Source organism: Lissotriton vulgaris, chromosome 8 (assembly GCF_964263255.1).
Source record: "Lissotriton vulgaris chromosome 8, aLisVul1.2, whole genome shotgun sequence".
In the NCBI taxonomy this organism is placed as follows: Eukaryota; Metazoa; Chordata; class Amphibia; order Caudata; family Salamandridae; genus Lissotriton; species Lissotriton vulgaris.
In genome coordinates this window covers 1231602121-1231628279 of record NC_141696.1, presented here as the reverse complement: position 1 = coordinate 1231628279, position 26159 = coordinate 1231602121, and positions in this window count along the sequence as shown.

Genomic DNA, 26159 nt, shown 5'->3' with positions numbered 1-26159 from the left:
AGGAAGGTTTTAGTGTAACAGCATAGGGATTTAATTCGATTTTTAGGTTTTATAGAGCGCTGTTATGCCCTCAGACATCTTGATGCTAGCCTGTGATCAAATTGGAGCCCACTTACTTGCTGGACAACTCCTTTTTTAATTTTTTTTTGGAAGAATAAGAGAGATGGGGCAGAATTTATATCTAGGGTCAAATCATTCCATTGTAGTTCAGTGCTTCCAATAAAACTTCTGCCTCCCCATGAAACCAGCGTATGAGGGGGGACGACTAATTTATTTTCATATTTTCAGAGCTGGACCGAAGTGATCTTATAGGAGTGTACCGTCTGAAATTAATTTTCAAGTAGTCAGCGCCTGCTCCGGCTTTAAAAGCTATGCAAAGTGCTTTCAAAATGGCTTGCTTCTGTAAAGAGAGACAATTAAGCTTATTCAGGTCTTAGGTTGCAGAGTGGAATGTGGGTAAGTTTAAGAGCATTCTATCTGCCGAGTTTTGCAAAAGTCTGCAGTTTGGACAGCAACCTTATTTGCAAGTTTAGATACAGTCCATTGCAGTAGTTGACATGAGGAAGAACCAGTGCAATGACTACTGTCTTTAAAAAGTCAAATTGGATCAGGTGACCAATTTTATTTATAATTTTTAAAACACAGAAAGAAGAAGAAATGACAGCATTGACCTGTTTTTTGTAGGTTATTCTATCATCCAGAATGACCCCTAGATTTTTAACTTTATTTTTTTAGGACTGGGAGAATTCCCATGTCTCGTGGCCACCAAGAAGGAGTCCAGAAGGATACGTTATGCCCAAACAATATCACCTCTGTTTTGGATGAATTTAACTTAGGTCAATGATTGACCATCCAATCGCTGACAGCGGACATGCAGTTTCAAAAGGATATGTCTAGGCCATGATCAGTGTTGGAAAGGGAACCCTTAGTTTGGGTATCATCAGTGTAGGACACTAATGAAAAACTGCAATATGTCACAATCTTACTTGCCCTTTAACTTAAAGTAAATAACTAAAACCTACCTTTTCATTTATATCTCCAAGCTGTAGCTTCTACATCAACTTTGCAATAAGAAAAGCCATCCTTCACACCAACAAATCAAACCTCATAAATGTCAACCTCAACATGCATTACAGGTAAGCAAAGGTAATAAAAAGTATCCCAACCCCTAATGCCTAACCCATAAAATTAATACTAACCTCAAACCAGTGCCCAAACTTAATTGAAGATATTTTGAACTCAACGTTAAAAAACTCTTTTTTACCTAAAAAGGTAAAGACTTTCCACCTGACCCTCATCTCGACTGAATAAATCAGAAACCAAAGAGAACAAACAGCATGTTAAAAGGACAGCAAATAATTAAGTGTGACATTTAATAAATACAAATGCATTTTTCAATGTTAGTAATAATTAGAAAAAATGTTTAACACAAATTAATAAATATGTACTTCTGCCATTTTGAGATAAAATGGCAACAAGAGTCACAACACAGAAACAACTGTTTAATGTTGTCTTGCATGGTATAATGCAAACAACAAGGAAAGCATGATCAGCAAAAATGTTACCTAGAAATGTACCAAATATTACACAAATGCTTGTTATAGAGGGCCACAACTAAAAATTACATGGTCATAAATGTTAGAGAACACAACCATGACCCAAATGTAACATATCTAGAAGTAGGGCATGGTCTACAAACTCTCAGAAAGGTAAGTGCTAGCACTCAGGAAGCCACAAGTACTACTTTAGAAAATATACTGCCTAAATATCCTGAGCTCCTAGCAGGTCAGCTACCAGCAATCCCCAATCCAAAAAGAATAAAGACATGCAAAAGAACAGTGAAAATCCAAATCCCTGCTGCTCCTAAAATGTACCAGTAACAAAAGACACCAAATGGCAAATAGACTTTTAAAGGAGTTTGCAAAAAACAATTTGAAGACAATAGCAGCGCAATGAATATTGGTACAAAATAAACGTGCTCGGTGCTCTCTTTAGACACGATACACTCAAGTGATTAATCGTGATCAACAAGTGTATCAAAAAACACAAGAATAACACAGCCCTTCGCAGCAAATTCTCAACAATCATATTGGGTCTGTGTTTATAAAGTCAAACCCAATGGCGGGATCATCATCAAGACTCAGGGGTTACAGCGAGTCAGAAAAAGAGAGATTATAAAAGGTAATGCAGTTGCTAAAGGAGGGGTCCTTGGTGAAAAAACGCCTGGGAATGGCCTGAGCTGGAAAAATGCTGGATACCCATAGATTGCTCCAATCAGCCCACAGTGGGAAGCATGCATGTGGGTTGGGTCTCAAGGTTGAGTGCTAGATTCCTTCACTGGGCTTGAATCAACCTAAAAAGGGAGATTCTCAGGGAGCGCTGTCTGGCAGCATTGAGTCCTTTCGGGAATACGAAGCATTGAGAACTCATTGTCCTGAAAGGACTTCATGCACCTAAGGGTATCCAGCATATTTCCAGCTTACAAACCCTATTCATTACACATAATGAAGAACCCCTTCTTCTGCTTAATAGAAATAACAACAATATACAACACAAAACAATTTACTCATACTAACCTAATTTGCAACATGAATGATGGATGGCACCTTCAAATCATAACCTCCATTCACACAAGTATACCCAATATATAGCGGACGTCATATTAGTAACTTACACCTAATTTTCGCACTACTGTTTAACAAGCAAAATACAACATATTTTAACTACTATATAAAATAAAAAACTTCAAACAAACAACCACTATGCTTCAAAAGATGATTATTGATATGTAACAGGCTATGATACAAACAGTACTCAAAATCTACCCTTACTCTACCATCCAAGGCTGCAAATATTATTTTACTCAAAGCTTTCAGATCACCTCAAAAACCATGCCCTAAGTGTAGTATATGCAACGATGACTGAGTTTACCTAGGAGATTTAAAAATTAAATGCTCTAGCATACATACCAGTCACTAAGTAGCTAACCACTGCAATATACTAACACAATTCCCATACTACAAAAGAAATTAACACAAATTATGTTCCCCATCCTAGATGACTATGAAGACAATTAGGTTAGCAGACTGCACCATTCTGGCCACAGATGCTAACCCAAGTTTCAAACCCAATGGTGGAACATATACACCAGCGCCATAGCTCAACAAATCCAAAATCAACAATGCAATAGAAGGATGGCACAATGTCTTCCAAGCCACATGAGGCTAAAGCCACAATACCCTACAAATTACTAGAAATTCTGCAAAAAAAACAAAGGTACCAGCAACTAATAGAACTATCAGTAAGCCAAATCGATCCTAAAACATCTAGACAGACTAAAGAGAGGTACGAAATGTCACAATTGAAAGGTCAACTCTGTAAATAACAAAGGACTACTCTATCTTGAAATGATAGATACAAAAATGCTGTATCCAAACGATACATGTCACTAACAATAGAACTCTATATATAGAAAAAACATTAGTTCGCTAGGACATCAATCCCAATGAGAGAACATTATATCTTCATTCATTAAAAATACACTTAGAAGTACCCAAAGCAAGGTAACGAAGAGAAAGGCAGGCAATCAATACTGCATAACAATTTATTCAGTCATTGAATACTTTTTTTCATTAATATGCATTTTTAGGGCTTTATTACGGCTAAGGGTGGGTGGAGATTCTCCTCTGCCGGTGGAGTTAGCTGAGTTTTGCCCACTTTGCGCTCCGTGTGAAGTGTGGAGTTCTGCAAAACTCGGCGAATCTACATGGCGCTGAGTGTTTCTCTTTCGCAAGATAAAAATCAAGCTGGACCTCCTCTCTGCCAGATTTCTCAAAGCCGGTGGTCGCAGCAGATCGCAAGTGCTCACGTTGAGAAATTTGCTGCTCGCATTGAGGAAACTGTCGCTCGAGTACAATGTCTACTCGAGCGGCAGAAAGCAGCAGTGCCCTCCGGCTTGATGCGGAGTGCCGTTCGTGCTGATTTCACAGCACGAGACAAACTCTTACACTTAAAACCAGTGTGAGCAGCGCAACTTAACATACTCTGCCACTGGGAAGAGCGAGGTGGAGTTTTTCTCTCCCTTTGGTGAGGTCCATGGAGCTAAACTCCACCTGGCCTAATTTTGACTACAGCAGTGTTGTGGTGGTGGTCTGACCTCCTGCACACTGCAGGACCGATAGCAGTATTATAAGTAGCCACGTATCAAGGTTCTTGCTGCAACCTGACCGTAATTCAACACCAAAATATGCTGACGGTGCCAAAGTGGCACCCCAAGCATATTTTGAGTTGTCTCACTATCACCTAGTTCATGGGGGGTGCACCTCTATGAATAGGGTACAGCGAGGCAATGAAGAGGGTCCTACAGGGCCCCTTTGCCTCTGCATGGGGGGTGCATGCAAAGGGGGCACATGTTGTACCCCCCTGTAGTTATGCATCCCCAGTTACTGCACAGGAAGGAATACACAACATGGTGCATTCTGTCCTGTGCAGGAATGTGCACTGGCGGTCCAGCAACAGTGGTGTTTAAGGCTCACAATGAGTCTTTAAACAGCACCGCTGTGGGACCACCACACCGCCTTGTCCACCAGACCACAACATTATTTGTAAACTGGTGGGTGAGTTTCAGGGGTCCTGAAGCATAGAGGTGGCATCCCACCCACTGCAGGACTGCCAAAACACGTAACCTTTGTTCTTTATAATGAGATTCAGTGCTCACACATAGGTGAAGAAAAGTGCAGTGATAAGCCTCGCAAACTGGGCCTTCGCGTATGGTTTATGTAATGTAGGGAGGACATGGAACTCCAATCCACCCATACCTCTGCTGCTCACCATCATCATTCTTGCATAGATTTCATATTTATGCCTGCCTCTGATTGCTGTACCATCACTAACATCCAAATCCTCTCTTGGGCTTTCACACCACTCTCCCCTTCTTCTCCATTAGGGTCTTCCACAGGCAGTCTTCGTCCAATATGGTGACTTAACAAGCTTTATGACAACACAGTTCAGTCAACTGGAATATTATGGGTGGCCAGCAAGATCACTATCAGTGGTTATGCCAAGGCATGCCTTAAAAAGAAGAGCAATACCCGGGGTGAACACCTTTCCCGATTAGAGGCCCAAGCCCTTCGCCTAGATAAAAACAGCAAACTCCTCTACTGCTTGCTTTTTGTCCCCTAGCAAACCAGACAATACTGAAAGTAATAGATGCCCTGGGACACATTCAATGCACCTACCGGTATCATGCAGACCTTTGCTGAGTACTATCAATGTCTCTATATGGAAACCTCGCCTTTAGAGCCTGAATCAGAACCCCAGCCCTCCTTCTTTGCCTCTCCCACAACTTTCCCAAACCGAGACCCAGCTGCTTGACCAACCTGTAACAATTGCAGAGATAGGAGGGGCAGTTTCAGCTGTGGCCTCAGGGAGGACGTTGGCCCTGATGGGTTCCCTGCAGAGTATTATCAATACCGAAGTGAAGATCTATGCCACAATATTGGCTACCCAACTTAAACCTGTGCTTAACACCCTTATTCACTCTGACCAATGTAGCTTTATGCCCTGCCGTAGCACGAAGCCTCCATGTCACATTAGCCCACCGTCACCGCCTGTCACACAGCCTGTCCTTACTACTTTTAGATTTTGAAATGGAGTTCAAGACGGTGTACCGGTGATACTCGGAAAAGGTATTATCAAGGGCGGGTTTTGGTCCGTGTTTCCGCAGACTCGTAAATGTGCTCTATTCTAACCCTACGACTCAAATCCTACTGAACCGTGTCCTCTCTGACATCTTTCCCATCTGTAGAGAGACACAGCAAGGTTGCCCCCTATCTCACCTCCTCTTTTCCCCTGGCAATTGAGCTGCTGACCCACCTCATTGGATGCAATGCCCAAATACAGAGATGGCAATGGGAGGTCACCCACAAAGACCACATCACACTCTATGCAGAGGATGTCCGGCTTTTCCTGGCAGATCTTGCGATGACAGTTCCTCGGTACCCTGCCAAGTCAATATTAGTACCCCTGCATGACTCCCATGACTGCGTGGCATGGCAATCTGACAGCCCGGTCCGACGCGTCAGGCTTCGCTACCTGGGAATTTGGGTAGCACTCCATCCAGAGCTCACTTGGTCCCTTAACCTTAACTCACTGAACAAGAGAACAAAAGATGATCTCCCTAGATGGCAACCCTCACTACTGAACCCAGTCGCCAGGATAGCCCTATATAAAATGCTGATACTTCCTTGATTTCTATACATATTCCAGAACTTCCCACTTCATCTGCCACACCATTAGTTTCAAACTTTAGACAAGTCTGTCACAGTATTCCTTTGGGGTAATTCCAGACCCCATTTAGCTCTCATCCACTGTCAACGAGCCCCCTATGACGGTGGCCTGGGGATGACCAATTTTTTCTATTACTACCTAGTGATCCAACTCCTACTAATAAATGACTGGTTCTCAGGGGAATGGACAGATCCGGCATACCAACTGAAACTTATATCCCTAGGATCCTGGCGATGCTATACGGCTCACCGATCCCTAACGCCATCCCAACTGTGACCCGAGCAGTCTTACTTGCATGGCAATCCGCCAATCTCACTGGGACACTTACACTCCAAAAACTACAATGGCACGGAACCTGATTGAGGGAGGCAGTCACACTGGAGGGATTCAGGAAATAGGATCTTATCAGCATAACACAACTGGGTTATATTTGGTCTCAGACTCACATTGATACCTTTTAAAAGTTACAGGACACGTATTCCATTAACTCCATTCAATTTGGTTAATATTTACGACTTAGACATGCACTCACCAACCATGTTCCCAGTAGCACCTCTATCCCAGCGTTCAGCTCGCTGGAAGCTTAACTCCTGATGGAAGCACTTAGGAAAGTAGGCAGATCCTAGATCTATCGCTCTCTTATTAACAATGCACCTGAAACACTAGATCACCTTTGGACGCGCTGGGGGTCGATGGCTGGGCACCCTAGAAGATGATAATTGGCGTGATGCTACCTATTGTGCCTACCTTACTCCAGCCAGACTGCACTAAGATGTTTCCTTCTGAACCCTGATTGCCCCCGCTGCACAGAGGCTCCCACTGACTTTTACCATATGGCATGGTCATGTACAGCAATACACAAATACCGGAGAGACTTAGGGCCCGATATAGGTAATCCCAAATTACCGATTCTTAAATACCGAATCATACCGATTCGATATTTAAGAACAGGCAAATGGGATGTAGGTAATTTTACCCAAAAAATTACAGAATGGGTGAGTTTCGGTAATTACCGAATCAGTAAATACTGATTCGGTAATTGCCATTCATTCCTATGGCCTGGAGGCCCATAGGAATGAATGGCAATTACCGAATTGGTATTTACCGATTCGGTAACAGGGGGAAACATTGAAGGGTGGCAGGGTGTCACTTTGACACCCTGTTGCACCCCTCAATTGTGTATGGGTGCACATGTTGCAGACATACATGCCCTAAGGGCATGTATGTCTGCTACATGGCACTGTTGGAAAAGCAAATAAAATGCTTTTTCCAAGGTTTTCATTATTTACCACCAACTTGTACTTGGTGGTAAATAACGAATCCTAAAAGGGGAAAAGCACTCATTTGAGTGCTCCCTACATAGCAAAATCGATAATTTACCGATTCGGTATTTTAAGGAATCGGTAATTTACTGATTCCTTAAAATACCGATTCGGTAAATTACTGAATCAGTAAAATGCCCACCTACATCTCATTTTCGAAATACCGGTCGGTAACGGCCGAAATAACCGAATTTCGGCCGTTACTGATCGATATTTGCCTACCTACATCTGGCCCATAGTGACTGAACTCAGCGCTGTGTTGGGGTGGGATGTTCCGCACACTCCTTTGGTCCTCCTCTTAGGAGTTTTGGAGGGTCCGGGGGTTCCTGGGCAGACAGTGCATTCCTGGGTACAGCTATCATGGTACCAAAATGGGACATAGCAACCAAGTGGAAAAGCCCCATACCTCCCACTGCGTCAGTAGTGCAGAGGACTAGACAGGTGCGTGATGGAGAAGAACTGTGTATATGAGGCAAGGGGCCGTCCAGCCAAATATGAACAAATATGAGGTGAATGGCTGGGTCAAAAGCGTTGATTGGAGTGACACAATAGGTTTAACATTGCCTCACTACCGTCTTTCACTTGTAAATTTCATTGATTTATCTCTGTGCTACTTGCTTGTCATCTGCAAGGTATGAAACAATGTGCCTCATTGTAGTCTGAGTAGTCGTAGTTCATAAACGTAATAAAGTTGGTTATCAAAAAAACATAAATCTTGATAAAAAACATATTACTAACAACAACATTTCTGTAATTATATATTTAAAAACATTTCAGCATCCAATGCAATCACTTCATTTGGTAATTTTATTAACTTTGATTTCTCTATGATATAGCATAACATTCTCGCATTATCATTAGATAATCTGCCCCCAGTAAAAACCATATGTGATGGGTGTATTAAATTCAGTAGAATTTTCTGCAGCCTGCTCGCTAGAAATTTTATATAGAGCTTCCAATCTATATTCATTAATGATATTGATTTTTGGATTAGAGGGGACCCTTATCTTCTTTATGAATTAACACTATTGTAATTTCAATAGAGGTCCCATGTGTAGCATAGCTGACGCATATTCTCCATTTTAGATTCAACCTTAGGTTGACATCTCTTTCGCATGGTGCTCAATGCCACACTTTTCTGCTAACACATGACTGTGCTGTATGTGCATCTTTGATAGACACTGAAGCTTTGTAGGCTGTACAGTACATGCAAAACACATTGGCATTGTTTTCATTTCTATCTGTGTTCATTAGGAGACACTTCATTTTAGTTAGACAACACCAATAAACTGCTCTGCACCTCTGCCGAGTGTTTTATTGTATAAACAGATTCTGTGCTTAAGCTCTTTGAGAGGATCATTTTCATGCTGGGATTATTTTGGAGCTGCAGACATATCCCCCATCAAAAGTCAATGTCAGTCAATGGAATTACATGGAAGCAGTGGGAGTAATATTCTATGGGCACAATGAAAACACACTCTGCCTGGGGCAGCGGGCCACGGCTCAATTTAGCACATTCCTCACAGACTCACTGAACACTGGATCTGGGAACTGAAGAATTTCAGGGACAACCAATAGAATAGCCAAGTGCCAGACATGTAGGCAACGGGTAAGTGCAATTTATGAAAGCAAATATATTACCAACAGCATCTGGCACTCATCTAGGAGGAAGTAGCTGAAAGGTACACACTGCAAATTGGATACATGTCCATGCAGAACTACACAAAGGTATGACAAATTTACACCTTCCATGTGTGGATACAAAAATATCGAACTTCAACACATACCCAACCTACATCATAGGGAGAAGGGCAAGATAAATTACGTTGACAGTGGCAAAGATAAAATACTTACCAAATGAAAAACCACACAACGCAATGTCACCACCATTTCGTTGTCATCCCACATATCAAATCAATGAACATCTCCACTCGTCCACTGTAACTCCAAAACAGGTGCAAAAAGGTCAGATTACACTCACTACTTTGAAAGGGTCACCAATTTGGATAAAACTTATACAACTGTAGTCGCATGTACTTAAAGAAGTCATATTAGCCAATAGCAACAAATTTATTGGCATGATAAATGTGCCAACAAAATGCACATATATTTTAGTAAAACAGATGAGAATAAAAGCCAATGGCCAATCCAGCAGTAAAATGTTGGCCAACACAATGTTGCACCTCTCTGCTTTCCTAAAATGACACTGCCAGGGAAGTCTCCCAAGGAAGGGGCATCTAGTGTGCAGGCCAGGCACCTGTAAGATGCAACCAGGGAGGACTGAGGATGGTTTTGGAAGGGGTTAGTTTGACTATTGGTGGGGGTGGTCCAGTGGTTGTGGCTGGGATAAAGGACAGGGAAAACTGAGGGAATTCCATGGGAGCCTGTGGAGGAAGGAAGGCATGGGGTGGGCTTTGGGAGGTAGAGGGAGTGTCTGTGTGTGCAATGGGTGTGCCTGTTATTTGTGCTGGTGTGTGTGGGTCTGAAGTCTGTTGTGTCTGTTGGTGTGGTCTCTGTGGGTATGTGTGTGGTGGGGTTAGTGAGTGAGGTGAGGGTCTGTTCAGTGGTGCATGCCTTGATTTCTTGCTGCTTTGTGGGGGGTGAGCTGCATGTGGATGTTGGTCTGGGTGCATGCTTATGTTTGTGTTTACTTGGGACTTATATGCAATAAGGGATTGGGGATGGGGAAGAGGCAGGAGGGGGGATGGAAGGCTGGGGTGGGTTAAGGCTGCCATCAGTGAGGAGGCCAGAGCCTGAAAAGATCTCTGCAAGGCAGACATACTACTGTGAATGCCTTCCATGTAGTCCAGTGTCTGCCCCAGCTGTTTGGACTGCGCCTTGATGGCATTCAGCAATGTAGTCTGACCAACAGAGATCTATCTCAGAAGGCCAATATCCTCTTCATTCAGATCAGCTGGGGCCACAGGGGCAGCTGATGAGGTTCCTGGGGCAAAGGAAATGCTGTGCTCCTTCCCGGAGCAGAGCCAGATGACTTGGTGGGGAGCAGCAGGGAGGGTGGAAATGGAACCCGGGGTGATGGACATGGATGGTGTGGACACAGGTCCTGTGGGGTCCGCCACCATCAGGGAGGTGCCACTGGAGGTCAATTCTGAAGAAGTTGATGTTGATTCAGCCTCCTCCAGGAAACACTCCCCACCCTCTGGGCCACTGCCTCCATCTCTGTCAGTCTCCTGACCAGAAGCACTCTGTCCAGCTGCACCCCCAATGTCGTTGACATGGTTTTCTTTGCGTGCAACTGAAAAGGCAGTTGAAATAGGTGTAAGACATCAGTGGATAACTTAATGTATAAACAGATTACAACAAAAACCTCATCAAATGGCCAGAGATAATTCCACCGACAAGGTCTCCTATAATTTGCATGGAGACAGGGTGGCCCTAAGTGTACTGTCAGCAGCTGCACAGATATCCATGGTACCAGACCCCATCTATGGCTGAGGACATCCCCAGTCCGCAGTGGTCCTGGTGGGAACCCATCCTTAAATTGGATTTCTACAAATGAATTGAACAGTGAAAGGCTTAAGATGTTCAGATAAGCTCTTGTCCATGAAAATGTGGTGTCACCTGTAGCCAAAAGGGAAGGTACATGACACTACCAAAAATGTTTTTCACACACAAATAACAATGTATCACAGTGTGTGACCACCCACATATGACCACAACTAATCTGCATTTCACTCTGTGATGCATGTCATCAGTCAGTGAATGCGCTTTGAACAGTGGACATGTGTAGTCCACATTACTCCACATCCCACATCAAAGCTATCGAGGAACAGTTTGTGAGACACAGCTATAAGTGGGCATACCGTGAAATGGATAGCTTAACATTTGGGAATTCACTAATAGGAGAGATAAATGTCTCTATATATGTCTAACGCACACTCCCATGTGTACACACTCCTATCTGTGTGTATACATCACCTGCATTCCCAACATAAATTAACATTGTCCTTTACACATTGCCCAACACATACAAAATGTGAGGACTCTCATCCTTAACTTATGTAGACCCTTACATCATGAATCACGCCATTGTGGAGATGATAGCACAACAAAAACAAATGCTACACATGCAATAATGTAGGCATAAATACAGATGGCACCTGTGTTGTTTTCTTTCTTACAATGCTGTACATACCCCCACTTACCATGGCCAACTAATGCTCATTGTCGGCATACTATGTGCAATCTATGCCATGTCACATTTAAAAGATCCCCAGAACAAGATGCACAGTATTTGGGGAGCATCACGTCTGACACAAAGAAAATATGTGGTCTGTGTTGGAAAGCTGGCACACACAATATCAAACATGTGTAGGTGCAATGTTACATTACTTAGCTATGTGTCTGTACAACTCTGAAGGTTGACATGTGACTTGACTCACCTTTGGTTCTGCACCACAAGACATAAGACTGACCCAAACATCATGCACCTCCACAAAGACCTGCACATACAACAACACCAATAATCCTTAGGACATGAGTCACCTACAATGTTGATGTGGAAACGGCTGCTTGTAACAGGAAGGAAATGTTAATGCACAATGTCTGACTCTGCACAATACTCACCCCCTCCTAGCTGCTGTTTGGCCCTTAACTGCCCATCAAATTCAGGGTAGACCTTCGTCAGAATGCAGGCCATTAGGTGAGACAGGGTCCGAAACGCTCTCCTACCACGATGGGGGGACGACCGGACCTCTGTGATTTTCCGGTTCCAGCATCTCAGGTCCTCCCACCTCTTCCTGCAGTGAATGCAGCACGGGCAACCAACCCTCGGGGACAGCACTCTCCGGTGATGGCTTCCCATATCCTGCTTCTGATGGGCATTGGCCTGTATAGATACAAAAGATGAAGTAAGATATTGTAACTGCAAGTAAATGGATCAGTGCTGCTTCACACACATTTTGGAGACATCTAGCGTAAGCAAGTAAAAAATCTTAATACACTGCATTTGTTCTCCTCACATGCTTAACACCACTTATCATAAACGGACCATCCTTAATCCTGGTTGTGTACTACACTGACAAAGATTGCCCACCAAAATCATGTAGGGAAGGGCTGTAGAAAGGTGGAATCTGACTACATGGTTGCCTCCACTTTTTTCCTGGTGTTTGGATGGTTTTTGACTTAGTTTGGCTGGGATCCTGCTATTCAGGGCCCCAGCCTATCAGCTTTCCTCTCTAAATTGGTTGCATGTCTGTTAGAAATGGGGATTTCCGGTTGGCTGAGGCTTGCGCCAAAGCCAGGCAGAAACCACCATTCTACGTCAGGGCGAAGAAGTCATCCACCAAGATAACCCCTGCTCACCCCCTTGGTAGCTTGGCACCAGCAGTCAGGCTTATCCCGGAGACGATGTGTGAAGCGTTTGCGCGTGCACCCAGCAACAACACCCAAGGCCCACCACAAAGGAAACTCCACACAAGGTTATATATAAAAATAGCCATTGTATTATACCAAACACATTAGATAATAAACACACACTTTACAATGTTCCATAGGCACGGGCAGAATTTACAGGGGATTAAGTACATTCCAGATTGGTTACTGGGTTACCCTTGTGAGTCCCTAGTATATGGTACACCGGGTACTCAGCGCATAGGTACCCCAGAAGCCTACCAGGGGCTGAAGCAGGTATTATGCCACCCCTGGGAAGCCTTCCAAAATTGCACCACAGGACTGCTACTGCAGCCTGGGGAAACTGGTGCATGCACCCCTTACTAAGACATAGGTTAGCTATATCTACATTTAATCACTGACACATATAAGACTATCAGACACTCCTATGGCAGGCCTTGTCAATCCTGAAGGCAGAGTGCTTGGTTTTGTGTGAGAGGGTGCCCATGCATGAGCAGAGCCCCTCTGCAGGTTTCGGAGCCTATTCTCTCTTAAGTGCATTATAACCTCGCGGTAAATGCTAACTTTGGTATGGCTGCATGGAAACATGTTGTGTTTGGTGTCAAACACCTTGGAATCCTACCCCCCTCCTCCACCAGTCCTGGAGCGGGGTAGAATTCCACCCTTCTAGAGGGAGAGACTTGAACACACTGGTCTGCCCGGTGATAGTTTAAAAGAGCCCCAGCATCACAAAATGGATGCTGCAGCCACAGACAGACACAGGTCTGTCTGTGGCTACAGGGGAGGCCTGGATGATAGGTTTCCTGTCACAGGGAGGTGTAACCACCTCCCAGACACGCTTTAGTGTATTGAGCTGGGTAGATGCACTCTGAGAGTGCTTTGATATCTGCACTGGGGGCACATTTGGTGTCCCTGTACATAGTCCAGTCCAAACCGGTTGCAGGGGCTACCAGCCCCTGCTCTGGCGCAAAACTGGACAAAAGAAATGGGTGTAGCCTCTTTCCAAACCCTCCCATAGGTGGGTCCCCAGAGTATGTCCAACCCCTTTTCTCAGTATAAGTAAGGGAACCCTGGCAACAGGACTTTAGATTACACCTGGACGAAACTCTAAAACTGAATCCTGGAAATTTGACGCTCTACTAAATACTAGAGATGGAAGAATCCCCCTTGGGGTCAAGGAGTGACTCCCCTGTTCAAATAGCCACCAGCAAAACATTTGCCAGTGTGCATTTCTGAAGCTCCTGCTGGACTCCAAAGTATTTGCAGCCCAGGAAGAGGATTTTCAGACTTCCAGAAGGCCGACCCGAGTCCCCAGCAAAGCTGAGACCTGCAGCCCTCATGAGTGACGTGGAACCAGAACGCCTGGACACCATGCACATTTGCTAGTGCATCAACTTCCTGAGCTTTCCTGAAGTTGTGTATTGGCTTACTTGTAGCCAAAGCCCCGAGCACCATCTGAACTAAAGATTGTGGGCCTACACTCCACGAGTGGTCTGTGAGCCCGCTTCCAACATTTCCGTTCAAGGCTTCTTCGCGATCCCTGGTCAGTCGACGGGTAGGTCCCCTCAAAGGTAACTCTACTTTTCCGTGGGCTTCACTTGTTACTCCAAACGTGCCCTGACTCCCTACCATGTGGTGAGTCCCTCAGACCTTGCTGGTATGCACCGAAGCCTATCCCTGCGCTCTGCATGGGATGCTGTTGCCAAGGCTTGTAGGGTCCAATATGGAAACCGACACTGCAGCACTCGATATCCTTTGTGTGACAGCTCGATTGCAGAACCTGGTTATCGTCGACGCCTCCTGGTCCTCGTGGCTGAAGAGTCAAGCTTCACCTTCTTCACCTGAAATCACCTGACATCGGTGGGCATCCGCCTATTGTCTTCCTGGTCACTGGCAAGTGACCCAGACTCTGCCCCTCTGCTTTCAGGTTCTTCTCATCTTCGATCCAGGCTTGGATCACACTGGACACTTTTCACTTGGACGCCAGCAGCACTTTGCAACAGATCGCCATTGAAATCGACGACGAAACCCGACATGAAAAGACACCTATGCACCCGGCTTCCCTGGGTGAGGTAACTCAAGTACTCCAGTGCTCCTGTGGGTGTTGACTCTAGAACCTTCTAGTTCTAAAGGGGGTTGCTCCAAATCCTCTTCTAAGTGTCCTTTATCTTTAAAATTCCAACGCAACTTTCCCTAGAAGATAATGGTGATTCGCGGCTGCATTTATACACTGCACGCATCCCCGTGGGACCCCTGTGTCACTACCTTGGGTGGTACCTGGTGGCCCCAGCGGTTCTAAAGGCTCTAAGCCTTGTATCTATGCAAGTCATGGTTCTTATACTACTTTATTGATATATGGTTTGGTACGCCCCTAGGGCTCAACGTATATTGTGCTAATTTAATGTGTGTTATTGAGTTTACTGAATGTACTTTTCCCTCTAACCTCATAAAGAGACTAGAGGGATGTGTTTAGAATAAATCCATATATTTTATATATATATACCTGGTGTAGTTCTTTTTTCATTTGATCATTGAGGAGATTATAGACTGGTAAAACAACCTACTTTACATTCCTCCAAGACTTAGTCTGAAGGCTGCTCTCCACAGGTACCACTAGGATAGCTTTCTATAAAGGTTGTCTTTAACCTACCATCAAAAATTGTCGTTTGGACTGGTGCAAGGTGCTGAGTAGAATAGTGGACAGCATATACCAGGCCATCTTCTCACAAGGGCCATCCTACATGTAGTCTGCTGTGAGCTACTGTGGCACACACCACACCATTCAGACCTTCTGAAGGGTAACCTACTTGTGCATGTTTGTACACACCCTGTAACTGCCTTGCCCATTAACTACATGCATACAGTACACACAGACGGACACCAGAGTACATAGTGACACCAAACACAAACATTACAGTGAAAGGGCTTGCATGTGTCACACTGACCATTCTGGCATGGTCTGACCATGTGGACTACAGAAAAGGATAACATTCAATATGTCACAGATTTTGAAGCGGTTGCTACTAGCATCACAGGACATACCTCCTCCTGCCTACAAACTTTAAAATACCCAGTTGTATATGCTGCATTATAACAAGCTGCTGAACCACTGAAGTCCATTGTATCACACATGAGAAACTTCCAGGACAGTCAAAATGTTACCTGAGCATTAGGCCTGTACAAACCGGGCAATGGGAAGAGTAACAACACACCAGCGGAAGTAAATGCCCTGACCAAATTAAATCCACAGTGTTGGCCAAAGGAAAGAAATTTCCGGTCAGGAGTGACCTAAAAAAACATCCAGAATGTAGAACATGCACAGTCAATCTGGAAAAATAGTGGGGGAAGGGTCTCATTTTGAGAACATTCAAGGATCACAAACACATAAGTCACCTCGAGTCTATCTAGAGCTTCAATGTAACTATTGATACCTGTTTAACATCTATATTCTCCCTCTAATCCAGGCCTTAAGAGACATGCAGGTGTCAGTGTTTAACTACGCGGACGACCTGCAATTGCTCTTTACTGTTGACAACTCCACACTCTCCATTTCTCATTTCCAGTCTACCATGCGGTTCATCCAAACCTGGATGAACCAAAACTACTTAAAATTAAACCCTGGAAAAACCGAGCTGGTGCTCACAGGGGATAGTGCTAAATTTTGGGTCTCTCACTACTGGCCATCTGACATGGGCAAAGCCCCCATCCTACTCCTGCTGCAAAGACACTTGGATTGACCCTGAACAGTGACCTCTCTTTAAAAACACAAGTGGGTCAAGTGGTCTCCAAGTGTTTCTTCCAGCTTAGGAAAATCAGGAAGGTGCGACGCTTTTTTACTCTAGAGGCCATGATCCAGGTAGTGATTACCATGGTATTGTCCCACCTGGATTATGCAAACTCTATATATCTAGGCCTACCCTTATATCTATTGAAGCGCCTCCAGATGGTCCAGAACTACGCAGTCAGATTGATCACTGCGCAACCCAGATGGCATTCAGCATCTCGTCTGCTTAGGGACCTTCATTGGCTCCCTCTGGCCCAACGTTGTTCCTTCAAAACTGGCTGCATGATCTTTAAATCTCTCCATTGCAAAAGCCCCAAATTCATAGATAATCTCATCATCAGGCACACCCCCTCCCGCAATCTGCGTTCTGCTCACCAAGCCCTCCACCAGACAGCTGCCTTCAATCGCAAACGTTCTGGTGGCTGCAGATTTGCTGTTCTTGCATCCCGCCGATGGAACACCTTCCCCTTTGAGATCAGGTCCTGCTCGGATCTCAGGTCATTTAGGAAAGCTTTAAAAACATGGCTCTTTAGACAAGTGTATCACTAATTCCCCCTCTTCTCAAGTTCCCAGGTTCTGTTCTCTGTCTATCTTAGCGCCAGGAAACCAATCGGTGGCAGCGCGCTCAATAAATACTTTTTAACATAAACAATGGTTGTAACCTCTCACTAAACTACAAGTGACAGTCGATAAGGGGGATCATCATCTGATCTAGCAAAGGATGACAGCTGAATTAAGCTAGTATACAAATGTAAATAGTCACTCTGATAGAAAGCAAAAGAGCAAAAGACCAGTAATATTAAAATTTCTAAGCCCCTTTAAAGAAACCTTTGTTTGACAGTAAATCAGTTATTTCCCAGAGTGTTGTTGCCAGCGGTTGAGAGCCTGTTTAGCTTCCAAGTCTGAGTCAAAGATCTAGGACTACTCATCCTTAATAACCTTCGAGCGAGCCGATTCCTGCAGAAACACCTGCAACCCGGTAGCTTTCAGAGGGTTAATAAGCTGTCGCCTCCTCCACCTCTTATCCATTGTGCCCTTACACAGATCTGACCTCATAGAGAAAGAGACTGATTCAGCCACCACTGGTGTAGAAAGCCGAACTTTGATAGAGACAGCTTGTCGTAGAAGGAAGTTGACAATACAGATGAGAATTGGTTTTCGTAAGTTGGACTGATCAGATTGGCTTAGATAGATTGGTAACCTATGAGTCCATTGTATTTGGGAGTCCCAATCCCAGTCTGCCAAGTCTGGGAAGGCTTTCTGAAATAGTTGTACAACAAATGCATGTGAGTCGGAACCCTCCTTTCCCTCAGGAGTTCCAAAGAGCCTTAAATTGTTCCGACGCTGTTGATTTTCCATATCTTCAATTTTCCCCTGTAGAGCAGCCAGTGGATCATCAGGGGCATGAGCTAAGCAAGTGGTGGCTGTCACAACTTCTTCATTATCTGCAAGGCGCTGCTGTAATTCTTCCATGTCATTGGTAAGTAAGACCACCTTACTAGTCACTTCAAAAAGTGATTGCCGGATCGATAGATTGTTTGCCCTGAGCTGCTTGTAATACTCCTTTGTCTCAGCTCTTTGCTAACATAGGGCCTGTAAGATAGACCGTAGTGATGGCTCAAACAACTCTTGCGATTCGCTACTGGATGTTGTAGGTATAGTGGCTTGGTTCATTGTCAATTAAGGAGGATTAAATGCCAGCAAAGGATCTTGTGTTAAATAGCGTATGTTCTTATGTTCTTTTGAAAAGGGGGCAGAGCTCAATTTAGTATTAAGTCTGCATTCCAGGCCAGAGTTCGGGAGTCTTGATTTAATTGCCATGACCTCCCCCTTAGAAGTAACCCATTTGCAGGGGGTTTCCTTCTGCTACTCCCTTCCCGGGTGCTGCTGTAGTGCAATATGATTGCAGCTTGCCTTGGACCTCTGTACTCATTTTATAACTTCAGACAGGTTTGGCAAGTTTAAAGTTGCGTTTTCTTTTAGTAAAAGAAATACTAATCAGATCATTAGAGTCCTCCTATGCATCTGGTGCTAGGTAATACATGCTCTGTAGTAGTGAGAGTGAGACAGGAGAGAGATTAGCCTCATCAAATGATCCAGTAAGCAAGTCTTTCGGTAGTTCAAGCAAGTCTATATGCCTTATGGCTCTTTTTTATAAAGATATCGCCCCCCCAAATGGGGGATATATCTGGCCCTGCAGCTGGATCAGTTGGAACTCTAACCCCAAAGTCATCTCCTGGAGTAAGGAAGGATACAGTATTACCCAACGCTTCTGTAAATGCTGGCAATAGCGGAAGCAGGTGTTGTTGCAACAACGTAGAGATGGCTATACCTAAACTAGAGGCAATAGGATCGCAAATAACCTCTTCATTAGGAGTAGGTTGAATTGTTGTCTGTTGCAACAATGACGGCAGCTGTAGCTGTAGCACCTCAGGCAAATGTACACTGAGTCTGCTGGGTCCAAGTTCTCAGTATCAAGCACATCATTCAAGCAGCCAGACTTCCCTCCTTTTCCATCAGGCTTTTCTCCATCGCCTGAGTGGATCATGTCCAGTATAGTGCTTGCCATGGACGTTTCAGGAACTGCAGACAAAACGTCTGCTTTTCCAGATTGAAGCAGCTTCATGATCGGTTTCCCCATATGGGGCAAATTCTTTTTGTTCAGTACAGCTTGCTGTTCCTGAGAGCCGGTCTTTATACTTTCGTCAGTTTCAGCCGGTCTAGTCAACTCAGCCCCTGCACCGACAGTTGTGAAATTCCGAGCGGCGTGCCCGCTTTTCGAAGAGCCGATTTTGGGAGGAGCCATACCACAGGTTATGGGCAGACCGGGCCAAGAGAGAGCAGAGAAGCCAGCACCAAGGCTGATCAGCTGGCCGGCATTTAAAAGCAGTCTCCAAAGGCTACAGGGAGGCTGGATACACCAATGCAGCATATATTGGGTTAGTATACTGTCACACTTGTTTCAGAGTACTTTTTGTCGCACGTCAAACACAGAAGGCTTTTCAGTAGTGTTTTGCCTGCATCACTTTCGGAGGGCTCAGTGGAGGTGTTCCTCCATACGGAGTCAATCCGCCATTTTCCTTTTCAAAAACACCAAGTTGTACTTTTTCACATTATTAGTTGATCAAAGATAAATATCTCAGCCCCATCCGTAGCACGCAAAAGACCCTGGAGCCGCATAAATGCTGAAAATGTTGCTAATCTCTTTACTCCTACATCCATTGACCAAACAAGACCTCTAAATGAAAATATTGAAAACCTCAATGTCACCATCACTAATTCTTTGAACAAATGTGCACCCCCTGATAGCAAATAAATCAGTTAGATGCTTGCTTTAAAACAATGGTACTCTAATAATTTAAGGCGAGCAAAAAGGAAATGCAAAGTTCTCAAACATATCTGGAGGCATTTCAAACCCTAATCAAACGCCTAAATAACAAAGAGGAATTGGAAAAACATCACAAGACCCTGAGGAGGGCCAAGAAGGACTACGTTATAAGGAGAATTAAATAGAATAGTAGTTCAAAAGAAAAATTGTTAAACAGCTATCCCAGGCATTATGCCTCTCCTAAACGATTATTCAACAGAAGCTGTGAGGAAATTGGAAAGTTTTTTTAATGATAAAATCGAGTTAATCAGCGTGTCCTTTGACACTCAACCTTCTCTGGATGAGAACTCATGGGAACTCCTAAGCTTACATCCAAACGTGGTCACTCATTTGAGTTCTTTTGAAAGAATCACAGAAGAACAAGTTGCGAAGTTAATGAAAGAAGTCTTGATGCTTGCCCCCATCTATCTACTTTAAGTTAACTACCATACTTAGCCCACTTTTTACACAACATGTTTAATCAATTCCTGGCAGAAACAATATACCTAGATATTTGGAAGCAGGCTTTAATACTACCTTTAGTCAGGAAGCGAGGAATGGCTGCCTCTGAGCTCTCCAACTACTGACCAATATTTCTGGTCAAGACTTTGGAAAAAATGTGAACGGACGCCACACTAACTTCCTTGAAAATGACAACTTACTAGACCCTTCACACACATGCTTTTACCCCGGAAATAGTATTGAATCCCCCCTCCTGGCTGTACTGGACAATATCGGGTCAGTAGTTGATCAGGGTAACGCTGCTGCTCTGATCCTACTCGACCTGTCTGAAGTGTTCGATACTGTCTCTCATAGTCAGCTGATTGAGAAACTTTATAAAATTGGACTCCACTCCAAACTCCTACAGTAGTTTGGATTTTTTCTAAAGAACAGAATGCAATCAATCCAGTTGAGCGCTTTTAGATCCTGCCCCCAGCCATCCAAATGCAGAGTCCCTCAAGGCTCCTCTTTGAGTCTGACTCTTTTTAACATTTATGTCTCCCCCCTCAGCAAAGCTGGTAAGTAAATGGAGCTTTGAGATCTGCTTGTACGTAGATAACACTCCACTGGTCATTTTCTTGTGGAGGAAAGATGAGGAAACCCTAGATAATCTAACCTATTGTCTTTCAGAAGTGGTAGACTGGATGACCGAGCATTGTCTGAAACTTAATGCTGACAAATCTGAAATGTTACTATTCGGTGTAAACCACAGAATATGGGACTCTTCTTGGTGGTCTACATCTCTAGGAGAGGCACTGATACCATAGAAATCAGAAAGCAATCTGGGGATCATCTTTGACGACTCACTTTCAATGCATGAGCATGTTAAGGCCTCTTGCGGAAACTGCTTGGGTATCCTTAAATTATTGAGACAAGTGTTCCGATGGATACCAGTAGACTGGAATCAAACAGTAGCTCAGGCCCCAATAGCCAGCAAGTTGGATAATGGCAATGCACTGTGTGTGGGTATGGCCGATCACCAAACTTCAGATAATTTAGAATGCAGCTGCGAAACTGAGCTGGAATCTGGATAGGTGCAGCTCGGCTTCAGCCAGCTTGGCAACTCTACACCAGCTGCCAATGAGAAAAAGATCATGCTTTAATCTTCTTTGTCATACACACAAGGCACTTTATAAGACTAGGCCGAAAATTCTTCAAACCAGAGTGGAATTTTACACGCCTGTGATAGAGTGGAGAACCTATTTCAATTGTAGGGGTGCATTGTAACCCATGTAGAGCGCACCCGCACATAATTGTTGCTGTATTAACAAGAAGAGTTAGAATTGTGGAATGTGATAACATGAAAATATGAGGTATTTTAAGAAATTTACAAGTAGTGGAGAAGCGTGGCTCAGTGGTTAGAGGCGGCAGACTCGGAAGCTGAGATCGGCCGTGGACCAGGGTTCGATTTCCCCACCTCGGCGGGTCTCGGGCTCAAAAATTCCACGGAGTTGACAATTCTCGCTCCGGTGCCTACTCGACTCACGGGGTCACACTCTGCGACTCTGGGCAATAGCTTGCTTAATCTCCACTACGGCCCCTCGCGGCGGGATGCCTGGCTTTCACCTTGTGGATACCCGGCCGGGGTATCTCACAGGGGAATACCAGGACGGGTTCCCTAAGCAAGCGCCTTGGGACCCCTGGGTTAAAGTGCGCTATATAAATCGAAACACATTTACATTTACAATTAACATAGAAAATGAATGTAACAAGCAGAAAATATTGACATGAATAACTCGTGTTGTGCAACTGACAAATATTCATGCAGTTAGATGTGCCTATGAATTATGTCATATCATACGTAGGTAAATGCATTAGTTGAACTCATATTAATGTTATGTGAACTTGTGAAGTTTATATAATGCTTTCTTATGTTACCTGAAATTCGTAGGCCTGACATTCAAGTCCCTGGCAAACTTCCACTTTAGAATTAACAGTTTGGCTTTCATGTGTGCAGTGGCATCTGTTCTTTCTCACGTTTTGTGTTGCAGGTGAAGTAGTGCTCCTTTAGGTAGAATAATGTGGTACTGTGAGAAAGCCAACACCAACCAACACTTACTGATGGTAAATGTGGACTAAGTGTCTATTCACTGAAGTTTGTGTTCGTCTAATACACAGTCCTGCTATAGTTGTAGGGACGGTATAACATAAGGACATCACCTAAATATGAGGATAATTTCAATAGCTCCCCTAGAAAGGAGATAATGTTGCCTTGGAAGGTCTCATAGAATCAAGCAGGGAATCCGTCTGGCCTGGGTGCTTTTTACCTAGCTAGCAATTGGATAGCTTTGACAATAATTGTTTTTTCTATATGTTGGTCTCAAAAGTGTCTCTATTGTTTTAAAATGAATGAACAACATATGGAATGTAGGCATTTATCTCATATGTTGTGGCGCCATAGATATGTTCGGGCAGACATAGAGGAATAGCATTTTTTGAATGTCGATGCAATACCTGATTCTTTCATCTGTACTGAGACTTCATCACTTCCCGTAACAAATACCAATGAATTGGGCATTTTAGCTTTAGGGTACCAAGCTAATATTCTCCTAGCATCGCTAAGGTCACACAATCTTCTGCTCCTTTGAGAAAAAACCCATTTCCATTTTTGCTGTGAATGTTGCTGCATTGATATTTCAGGGTTCTTAATTGTTGAAGATAGAGTAATCCCTGTGTATGTATGTGCAGTCCTTTTAGCGTTTTAATTTCTATTTCAAGCTCACTCAGTCATTTATTATAAGCTTTTTTTCGCTTCTTAACGCGGTTTTGAGGAAATCCCAAATACTTTGTTGGTGTGAACAGGAAACAGTGGTCTCTAAAATGAATGGATCGAAGCAGACAATTATCTTTCCAAAGGAGAAAGAATAAGGTTGTAAGTGAGATTCATCCTCAATGTTTAAGGATTAGAATTTTGGGAGTGGGAGTTTAGGTCAGGAGATCAAGCGTGACCAGAATTATCATATCTTAGTTACTGGGTTCTCAGGCATGAGCAGGTGTAGACCATCAACACATGTATAGTCTGGTTTAAAGTAACTTTGGTGCAGGAACGAGAAAGATGTACATTACATACCATAAGGGTAGTAGGATCTCCAGACATGTTTAAGATTAGGTTGTGATGATGAATTTAATATTATTGTTTTTTTTAGTGCTAAAGTGAAACAATTAAATGATGCAACTGAACAAATCTGAGGCGAGGGACTTTTTTGTCATTGATTACAAAATGTGGTTTATCTTGATGGGACTTGATCTGGCAGTGTTTGTATGGAAAAGTGCAGGATAACAATAATCAAGCCTAAGAGAAAATATAAATCAAATGGAACACAAGCATGTTGCTAAGCAGCGGTGCTGGAACAATTTTCAGAGTGGGGCTACTGGACAGAATGTAACCTTACTAAAGTCAAGGGAGTTCTGTAAAATCAAACTGCTGCTAAAGAACAAGTGTATGAGAGGAAGCCTAATATGTTGGTGGTAGAGTTGGGGGCGCAGTGCAACTTCAAGCATGCATGCATTTCCATTTGCACAAACATCAGGATAAAACATGTTTATGCAGTGTAATATCATTTATGGAAATGGCCTGTTTTAGAGCTTTCACTACATTTGTTGGATATCTCAAAAACGTGACTTAAAGTGACCTCATGTCCCCATTTATCTGATGTCTCATTTTCATTGTTTTTTAAAGCAGTGATCTCTTTTCAATCAGTATAACTGAAATTGCTTTCTTGTCTGCATTTCACTCTCCTTCTCAATAAATCGATATCCTCCACCGCCAGCTCATGGAGGAGTTCAACTTTATTATCTGCTGGTAATCTAGGGTAGAACTTACTTTTTGGTTTGCCTTGAATGGACACTGTAGCATTTATGTTAATTCCCAGTCTTCAAAGGATCTGTGCCTCTGATGAATTGGATGTCTCACCTTCATACTCTGATTCTCTAATCGGCTAACCTCTATTAAATCTGGTATGTCCTTGATGGTAAAGTTTGACATCATGTTCTGACCATGAGAGTGTTTTCTTTCTTTCAAAGATCTTCTGGAGAAATGTTTTCTTAACTTCAATTTCCTGGTGAACTTATAAATCTCAATGCCCAGATTCGTAAAGTTGGTTGAAAGGCAGATGGTCAGTCCACAATTTAATAGTTTTTCTATTTTGGGGGGTTAATTTAGTTGATGCAATAACCACAATCAATTATGTCACCTTAATGTCCTTATCCTCACCAGGATCTAGATCTCCTATTTCTTTACTTGGCCACAGCCCCTTTCTTTTCCTTTTGCCCCTTCTTGTCCAGCATTTCTTTTTTCTCGATCGATTCACATACAGGCCTCTGCCTCAAAATCGTGTTGTCATGTGGAAGAGGCACGTTCCCCTTAAAAAGTCAATTTTCTTTGTGGGACCTTCATCGGCACATGATCTAGCTTCAGAACTCACTTCAGTTTCACTTTCGTTGGCAGTAGTCGGTTTTTCAATCTTATCTTTCACCCTCATGTGGTCAAATCATTTGCCAAACATATAAATCCTACCATACTGGTAATCAAGTTTGCCCTGGATGAATTTCCTAGCTTTTGTCTCTCTTATCTCTTCATTATATTTTTCCACAGTTTCTTCCTTTTTGAACAATGATTATTTTACTAACTCATCATCTTTATTCGTCACACAGCCCATCTTCCCAAGCCTATTGTGGCCTTGGAAACTCCATTCCTCTGGTCCTGGCCTATTTGTAGGTGGGTGCACTGGTGCCCCACAGGGACACTCTTCAAGCAGCAAGTTGTGTGCTGCCACATCATTGTTGATGTGGTGGCAGTCAATCAGATGTTTCCGGAAGATCTTGCAGTTCCGCAAATCCTTCCTCACGTGAAATAAAATACAAACATTTTGAGTATTAATTGCTCAAAAGCTACTTAACGGATTTAAACCATATCACAAAAGGTCAGCATTTATTCATCTTCATTGTTGACTGTGATTCACTCTTTTCATAGGCGTTTTCTTAACAATACTGACCCTCTCCATGAAACGCCTCCACACCAGTTGGAGAAATCTAAAAAATTAAGTGATTGTGCCTAATAAGGAAAGTTGAGGTAAAAAATTGACTGATAAAGATATTTCATCTCTGTCTCTCTCGCTCGTAATGGAATTAAGAAATTCTTCTGTTTTCCAAGCAAAGCAAAATGTGACAAAACTGGGAGACACTGGCTATTACCATCTAAAATGTGTAAAAAAGATGTGCATCATTTTGTTTGCTGAGGTGTAATAATTTTCAGGACCAACTATTTGGTCATACTCCAGTTTATATACAAGTGTTAGAAATAGGATTTCTGGCTGGCTAGCCCCTAAGCCAGGCAGAAACCACCACTCTAGTCAGGGCAAAGGAGTTACACACTGAAGATAACCCCTGCTCACCCCCTTGGTAGCTTGGCAGAGCAGGTAGGCTTATCCCAGAGGCAATGTGTGAAGCGTTTGTGCAACACACTCACACATCTGTGACACACTAGGCACACCACAAAATAAACTCCACACAAGGCTTTATAAAA